The sequence below is a fragment of the Anthonomus grandis genome, chromosome 1, assembly GCF_022605725.1.
Source record: "Anthonomus grandis grandis chromosome 1, icAntGran1.3, whole genome shotgun sequence".
NCBI classification, from domain to species: Eukaryota; Metazoa; Arthropoda; class Insecta; order Coleoptera; family Curculionidae; genus Anthonomus; species Anthonomus grandis.
Genome location: NC_065546.1, coordinates 12522789 through 12538226, shown reverse-complemented (window position 1 = coordinate 12538226; position 15438 = coordinate 12522789). Strand labels below are relative to the sequence as shown.

Genomic DNA, 15438 nt, shown 5'->3' with positions numbered 1-15438 from the left:
AAATATAATTGCATCTTTATTAACCGGCAAATAAATTTAAAAGACATTCCTTATTAAAGAGTTTAGGTATATTAATTTCACACTTTTAATTTGATAATAATTTCCTCGCATTTGATAATGTTAATGAAAAAATGCTGTTATTTTAATCTAGATTTGATAAAAGTACTTTAAAACAAAAATTTAACAAAGGTGTAATCGCTGAAATCTCCTGATTATTCTCACTAAAAAAATATTTCTTATCGCTGAATACTTCTATTCAAGATTGAGTTTAACTGATGTGAGTGAGTCCTATTAATATGCTATCTAATTTTATTGATTGTGAAAATTATTGTACCCTATTTGAAATTTTCAACTAATTACAATTTGTAACTAGTTTTTCATCATTCTCATAAATTATAAATATCTTATTAATTATTCTAAAATTCTTACTTTATTTATTTGATTTACTTTAAAAATATTTTAAATTCAAATTCAAATTTAATAATCATTTTGGTTATATTATAACAAATTTTTTTTTTAACTTAATTATACTCAATAATAATAGTTAACAGTCATTGTTTTTAACATACACCTAGATGTTGTAACATCTGTTTGTGTATGCTGAGAAATCACAAAATTTTAGTAATAATACTACAACTAAAAAAAAATTCTCTAATAAAGTTTCCCTTCCCAAAACTATTTAAAAAAAATTAAATTTATCTATATTTGAATAAATAAATTTTCTACAGACCAGAACTAAAGTTTTTAATATTATTTATATTTTTTATGCTGTTTGGTAAGATGTTATAAAATTTCGGGGACAAGTATCCTAAAAATCGTTGCCCTATATTTTTTTTATGTTTGGTATTTTTAGGTGTCTGTTTATATTATTTCGGGTTGTGTAGGAATGACTAACATAATTCTTGATTTTTTCTGATTTATGTGTATAAATGCATGTTGACAATATGTAAATTGAGCGTATATTAAAAATTTCTTCAGAATATAATTGTTGTGTAGGAAATCTTTTTTGTTTTTTGTATATAACTTTTAAAATAAAGTTTTGTACTACATTAAGTTGTTTTAAACAATTCTTGTATAGACCTCCCCAGACAATCACCATACCTTAACAAGGACTCCCAACCAAGGATTTATAACTTCCTTGATATCAATTGATTCAAGTTTAATTTGTTGAAAGCTGGGGCGATTAGCAGCTGTTATAGAAAATGCAATATAATTTGTTTTTTGACTATTGAGACTTAATTTAAAAGAATCCAGCCAGTTCTTGACTGTTGCTAGACCAAGTTCTGCAGTTTTTTTTGTGTCTCCCCAAGAAATTCCGTGAAACACCGCAACTGTGTCATCTGCATATGATATCAGTGACCCATCATGAATTTTAAGATTGGTAAGAGCGTTAATATAAGTTATAAAAAGTAGAGGTCCAATAACTGTTCCTTGTGGAATTTCAATTTTTATATAAGATAGTTCACTAATCTCATTATTTATTTTTAAAGACTGTTTTCTGTCCCCCAAGTAACTTTCAAAGACCCTTGACACTGGACCTCTAATACCATAAGATCTTAAAGTATCTAGCAAAAGCTCATGCGGTACAGTGTCAAAGGCCCTTGCTAGGTCCAGAAACACTGCCAAACACTTTCTATCACCACCAAAAGCCTGATTCACTCGCTTTGTTAATTCGCAGACAGCATCGGATGTGCTGAGCCCCCCAATGAAACCAAACTGATTTTGTGTTAATACGTTGTTTTTTTGTAAATAGTCGATAAGTTTATCTTTCAAACATTTTTCGAAGAGCTGGGAAAAATTATTGATCACACTTATAGGACGATAGTTACCTATTTCATATTTATCACCTGATTTATATATTGGAGTGATTATTGATACTTTAAATTGAGTAGGTACTATTCCTGTTTTAAATATTAGGGTGATAATGTGAATCAATGGTTCAATAAGGTAAATATGAAATTTTTTTATAAATTTTGAGCTAATAGTATCTATCCCAGGCGCGGAATTGTTTTTTAACGAAAAAATATGTTTAATTATTTCATTCCTATTAGTTGGTTTTAGAAACATTGAAGATACACTGTTATGATTAATTTTGAATTGTTTTTTTGGTTTTTTTATTTGGTTTTGCATATTTACTCCTACGTTTATAAAATACTGATTACAAAAGTTTGCCATGTCTTTGTTATTTGAAAACTCTTTGTTATTATTTTTTATTTTTATTATGTCATTTCCTTTAGTAGTAATTTGATTTGTAGCCTTATTTATAACTTTATACATTTTGCTCATATTATTCTTAGATTCCTCAATTTTTGTTTTGTAATAGTCATTTTTACATTTATTTATTATTTTACCCAATGAGTTTCTGTATGTTTTATATTGTTGTTCTTTTTCCAAACTATAATTTTTATTCAATTTTCTTTTCATTTTGTCCTTATTTTTTATTGAACATATAATAGCAGCAGTTATCCAAGGTTTTATTTTTTTAATTATTTTTTGTTTTAATATTTTTGTCTCTTCAGAGCTTTGTATAATATGTTCGACAACATTATAAAATATTTTGGTTGCAATTTCGACATCATTAATATTTAAGATAGTGTTTTCCCAATTTTGTTTTATAAGTAAATCTTTTGCCTTCTCATTGTTTAATATTTTTATAGTTTTAATGTTTATATTATTGGAAACATTACCTGCCCGAACCTCGTCTCTAGAAAAAATTAAGCAACACAGGATAGTGATCGGTGACGTCAGTTTCCAAAATAAAAGAAAGATGTTTATTTTTGTTTTCCAAAAATTTTTTTTTAAGGAAAATGTGGTCAATACAGGCCCTTGATGTTAATGTGACCCGTGTAGGACCAGTTATAAGGGAGTAGAATCCGTAAGACATCAAGAGAGCTAGGTAGTTATTTGTATCAGCTGAATTTTCAGATAGAATATTTATGTTTATATCTCCCAGAAGTATTTCTGTTTACTGATTACATTCACGTAATAAATAATTTTCCAGGTAATCGAGAAAAGACGATACTACCGTCGAGGGAGGTCTATATATACACGTTATGCCATATTGTATATCAGTTATAGCTAAAGTTATCCTAATCAAAGTAATTGCCGACCTAATTAGTTTTATATTTTCTACTTTGTTTATGTTTAAATTATTTTTTATATAAACAACCACCCCATCATTCTGGTTACAGTCTCCCCCATTATAATACATTTTAAAGCCCTCTATATTAAATTTATTACCAATTTTACCATTCATTTCAATTTTTATGTTTTGGCTTATACTTTATATCGCCATATTTTTTTTTCTTTTTGAAGGTTTATATCCTACATTGAGATACTCTATAATCTTTTATATATTTATAAAACAAGTAAATAATATCAATGAAGAAATTAATAAACTAGCCGGTTTTTTCTCCCCTTTTCTCTAAATTAAGATTGCAATGTTTTAACATGTGTAATATAGGTATTTATACTAAGACCCCTATTTTAAATTTAATGATAGTTTCGTGACGAAATAACCAATAATTTTAATCCAGGTTGAAGCAAATAAGTACTAATTTTAAACAAATTGTATATTGTTTCAACCAAGAGTGTTCTTTAGGTTTAAATAGAATTAATTAGCAAATGACTACATAATTGACAATACTTTCCCAAAACTAGCTTTGATACCCTTTATAGTTTAAGTAAATTTAAATTATCTTCTAAAAATGATATTTTGTGATTTTTAACAAAACAAATTTGTTAAAAATATTTATCTTAGTAGTGCCAAGGTGTTTTTAAGGCTTAAGAAATAAGTAAAAAATCATTTGAACTCTAAAGATAAAAAAATACTTTTCTCACCAGTGATTGTTAATGAATATATAAATTTATTTAGCAACAACAAAGTTATTAACTATTTAAACAAAGTTCTAAAATAGTTTTAGAAGCATGACGTATGAAAATAAAAAAAATGTATGTATTGGGTGGGTCCAAAAATCTGGAGGCTAAAGTGAAATTATTTATATTTTCATCTATTTTTTTGCGAAATAAGAATAAAAATGGACAAATTTAAAGAAAATCTATAAAATATTAATAAGCAAAATCCAGCATATACATATAAAAATCTTCTAATTTATGCAAGGCACAGTGTTAAATTATTAGCTAAAAATATTACTCTTAATACCAGATAAATATTTTAGTTTTTTAAGAAAAATTAACTAAATGAAATTTAATATAGGAAACATCTGATTTAATTATAACATTTACCCCAAATGAAGAAACATTGATAAGAACTAAATATACTTATAATATTTTATTATTTTAAATTAAAAAAAAATATATTTTTTAAGCCTAAAGATTATCTAAGGACAATAAGAGCATCATATTTACTTGTCTATTAGCCTAATAAAATCTTACTTTTGCGTTCTATTTTAATGATTAAATAATCAACTTGAAAATAATAAATACTTTTTTCTGACTTTTAATAAGAACGCTTTTTTTAACATTTTGGCTTACTAAAATGATTAAGCAAATTCACCAAATCTTAATATCTCTCTACAACCTTTCTTACTTCCTATACAAGACTTGCATTACAAAATTTGCAGATGGTTTTTACTTTGAAATCCATTTTTAATACTTTTAACTTTAAGTCCAAACATAATGCTTCTATAGATAAATTTTTTTATAATTTTTGCGATAACAAATAACCAATAAATAAATAAAAATCCTTTAATAGCTTAGAATTATAAATGTAATTTTAATTTTTCAAGCATTGAAAGGGTTTGTTTATCAACCTATTTAAAAAATATTCATATCAAATTATTGGGAAAAAGAAACCGCATTTGAAAAGTGACTGTTTCCATTAATGTGCTATTTAAAAAAAAATAAGCAAATGCCAAAATTAATGGTTTGGATATTTTAAATAGGCGTGTAAAAGATTTAAGTCATATAATGCATAGAAAACTATTTTTTCGTGATTACTTGATTAAAAATTGAAATTTTCGACGCATTTGTGGCACCGTATTTGAAAAAAACAAAAGGTAGCCAACATAATATCATTGTTTTTCAAAATATTATTTTCTATCAAAATACGTAATAATATATCAAGTGTCCTATTTAAAATAAGAAAGCTGGTGTCACTTCCTGTTAAGCCCGAAGTGGTGAAAAACAATAGAATATGTCAAAAGATGCTCTTTTAACTGAGTCTATCAGCGCAACAGTGGCCTAACAAACAAAATTGACATTTTGCCTTTTATGCTTATTTATGTTCCATATAGCGCGATCTTTAAGGCAACAGTGGCACAAGCCACCTTTCTCTCTTTGATAATAGATGACAGCACTATAGTTACTTGTTGCATTTCCTGATTAGTCGTATAACTGAGTGCAATACTGGCCTAACCCTGTAGTCTGTGGGTTAGGCCACTGTCGCATTATTATTCTGTTGTAAACAAAAAATCTCGTATGTCAGCGTAAAAGTGAAAATAAACTGTTTTTTTTATAGTATAAAGTTAAAAAGAAGTAACTTAATGTGATTATGGCTTGTTCTTCATCTGTTATTGTCGGTAAGTATTTTGTATACATTTTACGTTATATTATTTGTTACGATTTAACCGGATATATTTTTGAGGTTAGGTTTTAACAATTTTCAAATTAGGCAATCCAACAACCTGTCAAAGTCAAAATTCAATCTCAATGTGACTGCGATGGTCACATAGTGTGTTGTTTACATGTTTTTTTTTTATAAAATAATTTGTTGTTTATATAATAATTTGCAATTATTTTTGAATATTGAGAATTGCAATTTTAAATGTTGCGTATAAATATTATTTTGGCGGATTTTTCTCATACAAAGGGTACACATTATTAAATTATTTAAAAATACCTGCGATATAAGAAAATGTGTTGACTTTCGTCAGTAAATGCGGATTGATTTCAATGTTTGACCATCACCGTCATATTGAATAGCTGAAAAAGTCACGTGGTTTGGATTGCCCAATTAAGTTCTTGCAAAATGGTTTTTTGAACCAATAACAATTCATAATAATTTCAACAGAGGAGTCGTTTTTTAATATTATTCTCCGTAGTTTCTGAAAATTAGAAAACAAAAAATAAATATTATTTATTTTTTGTTTTTAGGTTCAGAAAATAGTGATGAAGATCCATTTCAAGATTCTGGGTAGGAGTATGTACCATCTGAAACGGGCAATGAAATATTTGAACAACGAAATGAATCTACGGGGTCCGATAGTGAAGCCGAAAAACAAAGTAGAGGTAAAAAACGCATAAGAAATAAAAGTAAATGGAAACGTAATATTGCAAAGAAAAAGCGAAATGCTGGTCAAGAATACGTTAATAGGTCCAAAAGAGTTGTGGCCAGCTAAATTTTTCTAAAAGTACAAGACTGTTGTGAAAGTCACTGTTAGAAAAAAAAATTATTCGCAGCGCCAACAAGCTATTATGAAACATTCGATCTACAATCTGCCTATATTATTGCACTTGTTGAAGTTGTAAATAAATTAAGAACCTATACTGAAAGAGCCGGAGCTTCAAGGCGTTATCAATCATTACGTCTCAATGTTCATATTCAGAGAAATTTTTTTAAAAAAATTTAATCTTTGTTTCCACGCCCCAATAAAAGATTCTTGCTACTTGCTAAGAAGTGTGATTTATTTGAAAACAAAATAAAGTTTTCAACGGATGATGCAGAAAAGCAACAAATTCAAATGGAACGAGAGTTGCATCATCGGAAAGTAACATCTGCTAGAGATGGTATGAAGAGAGATGGGGATTTTGCAAAAACAAATCCAGAAGAAGTAACTGCCATAGCTTTTGACCTCATGAAAACTTTACCAACACCCGTCAAAGCTACTGGGATTTGTTATTATAAGAGACAACTTTGGACGTACTGCCTCGGTATCCATAATTTAGGCACGAATGAAGTGTTTATGTACACATGGGACGAATCTGTTGCTTCCAGAGGTCCTCAAGAAGTGGGTTCAAGCATTTTCCATTTTGTTGAAAACTATGTCAGCACTGAAAAACTAACCATGTATTCAGATCAATGCGGTGGGCAAAACAGAAATTTTAAGATGGCAGCTTTTGGCAGCTACATTGTGTCCTCAGAACTAAACACGGTTAATGAAATTAGTCATACATTTTTAGTAAGTGGGCACTCCTTTCTACCTTAAGACCAGGATTTCGGGTTGGTGGAAGAAAAAAAAAATCTTTAGAAACATTTTTATTCCAAATGATTGGAGGAAAGTTATTGAATCATCCAGAAAAAGATTACCCTTTAAAGTAATAGAAATGTCTGGCAGTGCGTTCTACTCTACAGCAAAGTTGGAACAAAATCTAACTAATCGAAAAATATCAGCAACTAAATCGAAAGTAGAGTGGCTTAAGATTCAGTGGCTACTTTATAAAAAATCAGAGCCATTTTGCATATTTTACAAGTACTCCAATAATGAAGATGTAGTATTCAAATCATTTAGTGTTGAATTGTTGAAACTTAGTTACTTGTATCACAAAGGGCGCAACATAGACGTTAAAAAGAAGAAAGACCTTCTGGAGTTAATTCCTTTCATACCGCCGGTTCATCACGATTTCTACAAAAACTTAAAAACATCACAAAATACTTCAGAAGAGATTTTTTCCGAAGGAGAGGAGGAAGAAGAAACAGAAGACGTCTAAGTCTAGCAATATTTTGACATTTTGCTTGTTTGTATTTTTAGTTTAAAGTTTACTATAATTTTATGACTTTCTAATAAAATATTCTAATTATTTTTTGTTTTTTAGTAATAATATACTACCAATAAATTAGGCTAATTAACACATTATCGTAATTTTAATAGTACAACAGTGGTAGGCCACATTTTTTTCAAAAAAAAAACTAAAATCAATTACTTATAGGCTCATTAAATAAACAATATTAAACATAGCTTAAAAATTGTTAAAAGTTTTTCTAATTTACATAACTTCTACCAAAAAAAAATTATAATTTAACGCTAAAATTATAATGTCAATTTTCTCAAAGCATTCTTTTGGGCTTAGGCCACTGTTGCGCTAATAGACTCAACTATTCTATCGATATACCAAATTCCAGTTGTTTACCTTGAAAAATAAAAAAATTTAACAAGTGTTCCTTTTTTTCTGTGTCACACGGTATATACGTGTTCTCATAACATAATAAATTTCTGTTTTCTTATTACAAATTTAAAAAGTCACAGGTTAACTATGAAAAAATATAAATTTTCTATGATATTTCATATGACGCATTTATTCTTATTTATCAATGGAACTATTGTAACTGAAACAAAAATAAACTTAATTCTAAAATGTTATTTTGACGTGCTTCCTACGATAATCCAAAGTCCCGATTTTCTCCTGATCGCAATGATTAAATTTAGTAACAAACATTAGAAAGTTCGCACTATTTTAATTTTTGACACGCTATGGGAGTTCATCCGTCAGGCGCCAAATTCTTAGTCTCGCCAAAATAATCACAGACATTGTCCGCAATCCAAATTAAAAATATTCAGGTGATCATTAACAAAGTCCCGAGGCGTAGATTCCGAAAAAAAAAACGTTTTAATCATAGGTGTCATTAATTATCTCGATTCTTTTCCTATAGATTAACTATATATGTATGTAGATTTAAGCAATTTACTAATTAACTTTTAATTAGTGATAAAACGGTAGGAAACAGATAGTTAGACTTTTGATGTAAAAAAAATATTTAATTTTTAATTGACAGAATATATTTAACTCGAAAGTAGGAGTTGAATTCATTCTGCCAAGTCTGCCTCATTCTAGGTAAAAGGAAAATTAAGGATACGATAAATTTCATATATTTTATAAGATGTTGATTGAAATTATGGTAAAATGTTGTATAATGTAAAATTAGTGACGTAATTGATATAACTTAAAAATGGGTTAAAAGCTCATTATGTGTTAAAATAAATTAATTAACCCAAAACTTAACTATGATGAAATTAAAAAAAATAAATTTAAACCAAGTTAAAAGAAAAAAACTTAAAATACTCTATATTTAAAAGAATAAATACTGTACTTAGCCTTTGCCAATCTAAGCGATCTAATAGAACAAAGATTTTACAACTATGTATATTACATACACGGATATCATTAAAAGATATAAATTTATCACAGATTTATTCTGATAATATGTTGTGCTTCAGTTTAAATATAAATAAATATGAAGCATATTGAAGGTAACTCTTTGTGTGACAAATTATGACACTTAACTTGGGTTTATATATAAATAGTAGTTATAATGCAAAATATATCTTAATGTTCTAATCAAAATTAGTTTGAACCTTTTTATATTATTTCTAAATCAAACGTAATATAATTTATATTTACTAAATGATTTCGAATTACATTCGAAAGAAAAGAAAGAATCTTTACAGTGACAAGAGCTACGAATTGATTCAAAAAATAGTTTATTAAAATATGAAATAAAATAGGTTCAAAAGAAAATTTCCTAATAATATTAGTATTATTACTACGGGGAACTGCATAACAAAAAACAATATTTTAAAAAATAAATAAGAATTAAACGGATTTTTGTTTGTGCTAAAAACTTTTTATCTTAATTAATTTTAGGTGTTCACATAATCTATAAAGCTTTGTCTTTTTTATTAAAAATATTGATTAGCTACATAATTTACTATAGTGAAAAGATAGACATATGATAAGTATTTCTATGAATCGCAAATCGGGTACTTTTCAAAGTTTCTTTATATCTTCATATTTATCTCAACAAGATGAATGTAATAAATATTTTATAGTATTTTTTTCTTAATTTTGTTCCTAGATGATACAGTTTGTTATTTCTAGGTATCAGAAGTATATTTTTCTTCTACTCATAATATAGTGTCCTCGTAATATAATGTATTTACGATGGTAATTATATTAAAAAAATCATTTTAAGTTATATTAGGTATCAGCGCATTATAATTTACTATAATATTAAATTATGCTATACAAACATTAAATAATGTAATGTAATATGGATTGCGTTTATTGATAGGGATCCAAACGACAATTTGTTGTTTTGAGAAAATGGCATCTAACTTTGATGCTTTACTGTAAATCTGCAAATAAATATTTGGTAGTCTTTTTTGGTTTTCTTGGTCGACCTATAATCAACTTAAAATGTTCGCATTGTAGCATATTTCTAAACTCCAATTTTCCTTGACTTTTTAATAAATTTGGTGCTTGGATCTATTTAAATATATTACTTAAATACATTCAAACATTTATTTAAAGGGCACCAATGGAAGTTTTGGTTAATGGTTTTTTATAGGTTTAAGAATAAAATTAATTATGTAATTGGTTCCATTTATAAAAATTTTTTCTTTAGGACAAAACTGCTGCTTATTATAATAAATACTTAAAAATGCTTAACTGTCTTTTATATTAAACCAAATTTGTAGGGAGCTTTGGTAATCCAAGAACTTTTTGCATGTCATAGGAAAATGTCTCCAAATGAGGATTTGTTGTTGCCTCTGAAAAATCTTTTTTCATTTCAGCTCCAGCATCACTAGCTCCTTTAAGATGCTCGTTATAAGCCGCTTGCACTGACAATTTTGTCTGTTCATTTGTAATATTTTTCAATTGATTTTTAAAAAGATCACATTTGTTACATGTATCTTTTACTGGCGGTTTTCTTCTCAAATTAAAGTATTTATAAAAGATACGTTTAAAAAATGTAAAACTGATTATTGGATTGCCGTCTTCAGTATATATCTGGTAAATTTTTTTTCTGTTAAATCATGAGCTAGAAATTTTGCATCTATTTGATTACGTGTATAATGAGAAATGTAAGTAGGAAAACTATTTACATGATTAATAATTTTCTGAACAGTTTCATCGCAAACTTTTGGTTTTTTACCCTTGTTTCCTCTTTCATCTTTCATTCTGTTTTGTTTCATTTTGGTTAACGCTGTATACGTGATACGTAACGCCCTTTTGGTAGATATTTGAAGAGTATTAACGTACATGTCACGACAAACTTCTGTATCTTGTAAAATATATACCCTAGAAAATGTTTTGCATGGCCCTTCTTTGAAACGCTTTCTTTTTACTGGTGATACTTTTACTGTCGAGGCAATATACCCTGTTTGTGAATCGTACGAACCGAGAGCCCAAAATTTAAGAAACAAATTCAGTCTTGTTTCTTCTGAAACTTTTTCATGACACTTTTTTTGACATTTACAAAGGTAATTAACAAATTTTTTGCTGGGCACTAACTTTCCTTTAACGTTATAATGTTTCTTATTTAAGTCTCGCATTTTCTTTCTTGTAGCAAACGTTTGTCCTGGGTACTTATTTTTTCTTCCTTTTATTGGGCGTCCTTTCCAAGTTTCCGTTTCAGCTATGATTCTACTTGATGTATTTTGCTCTTCTATCTGTTCTATAATATCTTCAAGCTCACTTTTCTCCGAACCGATTTCTTCTGGAACGAAGTCGCTGTCATTTTTCTCATGGTCGTTATTCTCCTCACTATTATGTCCCGAACTATAGGGGCTGGATGTTGATCTCTAGAATAGTCTCCCAAAAAAAGTCTATTTATATTGTCCAATGCACCTTCAGAGATATGCCTGGAAAATGCATTAGCCTCGTTTTCTGTTGTAGTGGTATCGGAATTATTTGGAATTCTTTTTATATTAAATACTATATCTTATTTTCGCAACTTATAGGCTTTTTTGCTCTATAGTTACTTATTTAGCTACTATTTTAAGAAAATTAGACAAAAAGACAAAAAGTCTGCCCTTTAGGATGTAGGTATAACGAGGCCCACTCGTTATTCTAGGATTTGGAATTTAAACCAGATTTTATTTTTCATATGGTCACTTAAAGGTGAAAATATTTATATCAAAAATAAGGTTGTACATTTATGAAATGGGATAATATACTTTTAAGCAAAATTGAGCAATATTAAAAACTTTCTTCTAAAGTGGAAAGTGGAGAGTTTTTAACCCAATTCGTAAGAAAAATATCTTCAAGTCAGTTTATTGTGATCAATTTGTGAAACGAGTTTTTTAAACTGGTTTACTACGGGATAAACACGACTTTCGTGCCTTCGTCCAGTACGCATAGCCAAAAACATTGTTTTTATTGCTCAAAATATGTGTGAACTTTTTTCATCCACCTCAACTTGTCATGGTCTCAGTAATTGAATATTTCTCGCACTTCCCTAAGGCGAATTTTTCATAAAGACCTTGGCAAAAGGCATACAAGAGCCAATTAGTACAAAAAACTGAAGCCCTATAACCATCCGGCACGTTTACGGTTTGAGAAATGATGCTTGGCCAAAGATGATCATGTTTACCGAAAGAAAAACTATATTTTTAGACAAAGCTTATTTTAACCTCGGACACTATGTGAACAAGCAGAATTGTCGTATTTGGGGCTGGGAAAATCAACATGTTTCCATCAAAAAGTTAATGCATACACAACTTGTTTGGTTTGGTCTTTGGTCTGACGGCATAATCAGTCCATTTTTTCGTTACCGTTAATGGCATTGCCAAGCCATGCTCAACGAACTTTTGCTTCCAAAAAATGAAGAAGATTGTGTGGATAATATTTGGCATTAACAGGATGGCACAATTGACCCACAATCAACGGAATAGTTAAATGAAGTTTTGAGCTCCGTTTTTGAAATTCGAATATTCCAAGGTCGTTTCGTTAATATAAAGTCAGAATGTTGAAAATATTTTCACTAGTTTTTTTTTACAATCGATTTAATTTCTAAACCTTTTATGACCCCGCTTATCATTTTTCATTGGTGAAGAAAATTTTTATTGGTTTTGGTGAATTTTTATGATCTTTTTTAATTATATATGATATTTTTTATTTATTAGAAAGTTCCTAAAATTTCTCTAGTTCATGTAGATGTTTCCTGCAGGGTGAATCTATCTTACAGTTATGGTGTAAAGTGGCCCAGTATGTTCTCAGCAAAAATTGTTTGGAGGGTTCCAGCTTTGGCAGCTTTGGCGTGTTCCCAGAAGTTCCAACCAGTATTTGATATACCTATTCCAAGTTTTATCGACAACACAGCATGTTGGTTCTAGGCCAATCAGTCTGTTGCTTGTCCCCTTGATTGCAAGTTGGATAACTCTTCTTACAGCACTTTGGCTAGATCCCCGAGATCTTCTCAGCAATTTTCTACAGTCTTTGACTTAGTCTCAAACTATTCTAAAGCGTTTGTTGCTGCCTGATCTCCTGTAATGATTACGATAATTCGGCCTCTTAGAGCCTCTCTTGTCAGTTTGACACAGGTTTAAATTCCTTTATGTTTGCCTGTAAGTCTGCTGCTTTTAGAACCAGGTTCAGCTTGATTTGCATGCTATATTATCCATCCTTTAGTACTCTTACAGCCACCACAATCTTTCACCATATGACCGCATTGTTCAATATTAGGTAGCCGACTAGCCACCAACTCTCTGGTACATGCGACGTGAGTAATCCGGCCGAATTTTTTTTTGCATAACGCAGGTAACAGCTGTTACTTACCCTGCTCTAGCATGACAGCTATATGAATATCTATTCCGGAAGACTTAAATGGTTTGAAAGTGTCTATTGTCCATGGAATTACTCTCTCTTTCCACCCATTAGATTACCATTCTCATAGGTTACAACTTTTTTGCTACTTCCCAGTTCTTCTTTTTGCCCTTGTTTGGAATAACAAGAGTCGCGCATTCGGTCTGTGTTAATTGGATAATTTCGAATTTTGGGAAGAATTTAGCATTAAGCCGAGCGTTTCCTTCTTGTTTTTAGTATATTCTCCACTGGGATTTATTTAAAAATCAAGAGGCTGTTGCGGCCTCTTGACAATTGCCCTGTGGAGTCTGGCATCTGCTGGTATATCAAGTAGGTCTCTGCATTATTTCCTTTATACTTTTCCTCTTGCCTTTTTCATGGCTTCATTATATCTCGTTAAGGTTGGTCTATATTGATTTCGCTTTCCAGTTCTCTTTTCTCCGTTAAAGAGTTTTTCTTGGCTCCAGCAGGAAGTGTTTTTGTATTCGATATTTCGAAAACTTGCAGCTATTTAGTTTATGAATCTATTACTATAAGAAAATTTTCACTAATGATTCTCAAAAACCAATATGTATTTTCTCCCATAGCAAATTTGGGATTGGCGATGATGATATTTGACTCTTCAGACCAGTTGTTTTTATGAAATACGTAGTTTAGACAATATCCCTAAACAAGTTTTTTTCATATTTCAAATTGATTTTATAAATGTAAGGAAATTACTCATCTAATTCAAGCTTTTTTATAAAATACGGTTAAATTTGAATACTGTTACACATTCTCGAATATCCCTAGAAAATAATTGTTTAACTTGAATTAATATTATATCATTTAATAAATAAATAACCGATAAAATCAAATTTTAAAACATACCGACGAAAAATATTCGGCTTGTCAATATTTTAAAAAACATTTTCACTTTTGCTTGGTAAACGAGAAAGTCAGTATGCTCTGTTATTTTTGCTAATAGCGTAATTAATAATCCTAAACACATCGAATTAAAGCCCATCGATTTTGCTTATTTGTTGAGTAACATAAAATTGATTTAATTTCCAAAAATGGCTAACAAAAGCTTATGGTCAGTAAGCGGTTAACATTTCGCTTGTATGTACTGATTAAATTTTAAAATAGCAATTATTACTCTCTACCTATAAGCGCTATTATTATTTAATTACACCTAAAATTAACCAATTATAAATATGAAGGTTATAAGTATAAACATTATTATAGTGTTAAAGGTTTCGATATGGTTAATAATTTTTTATTCATGGCTTTAGTTAACAATTTTTTTATATATATATAATAAAAATGGCTGTTAGACACAATAACAAATCACTGTGTATTACTTGTATATTTAACTTTACTTAAGCTTATGTTATCAGTCATTTTCTTAATACTGTAGATTGAAATATAGCAAGCCCATAAACTCAAATTTACAGTACTCACTGTTATCGACAGTTATTTTAAGAGTTCTATAAATGATAATTCCGTAAATAAATATCATAACTACTAAATAAATCTTAGCTTGTCGGAGCGTAAGTCTAAAAACCACAACGAAATTATCTTATTTAAATATTTTGTTCTTTCAAATATTTGTTAAAAGTTTATGGCTTGAATTGACGTGTTTAATCCCTGATTTTGTATCAAACTTTGCAAATAAATTGCTTACTTCCTTAATTTAAATGATAAGAAGATAAAGTAAAAATGAAGGTATAAAATATAATATAGCAATATAAAACGTACGTACGTTTAATTAGGTTAAGTTAGCAGAAACGAAGGATATTTATTTAGTATTTCTGTCTAATAGTAATGAAATTAAAATGTTTTTTTTTTATTTATTACCTAAATATAGCCAAAAATAATGAAATAATTTAAATATCTTGTCTGAAAATTTAACTT

At 28.8% G+C, this 15438-nt stretch overlaps 1 protein-coding gene across 3 annotated transcripts in view; it reads left to right on the top strand.

The window, feature by feature from the left end:
• LOC126743920 (proton-coupled amino acid transporter-like protein CG1139) overlaps positions 1–15438 on the top strand; it is a 105841-nt gene that overhangs the window by 62174 nt on the left and 28229 nt on the right. The window lies entirely within an intron of this gene.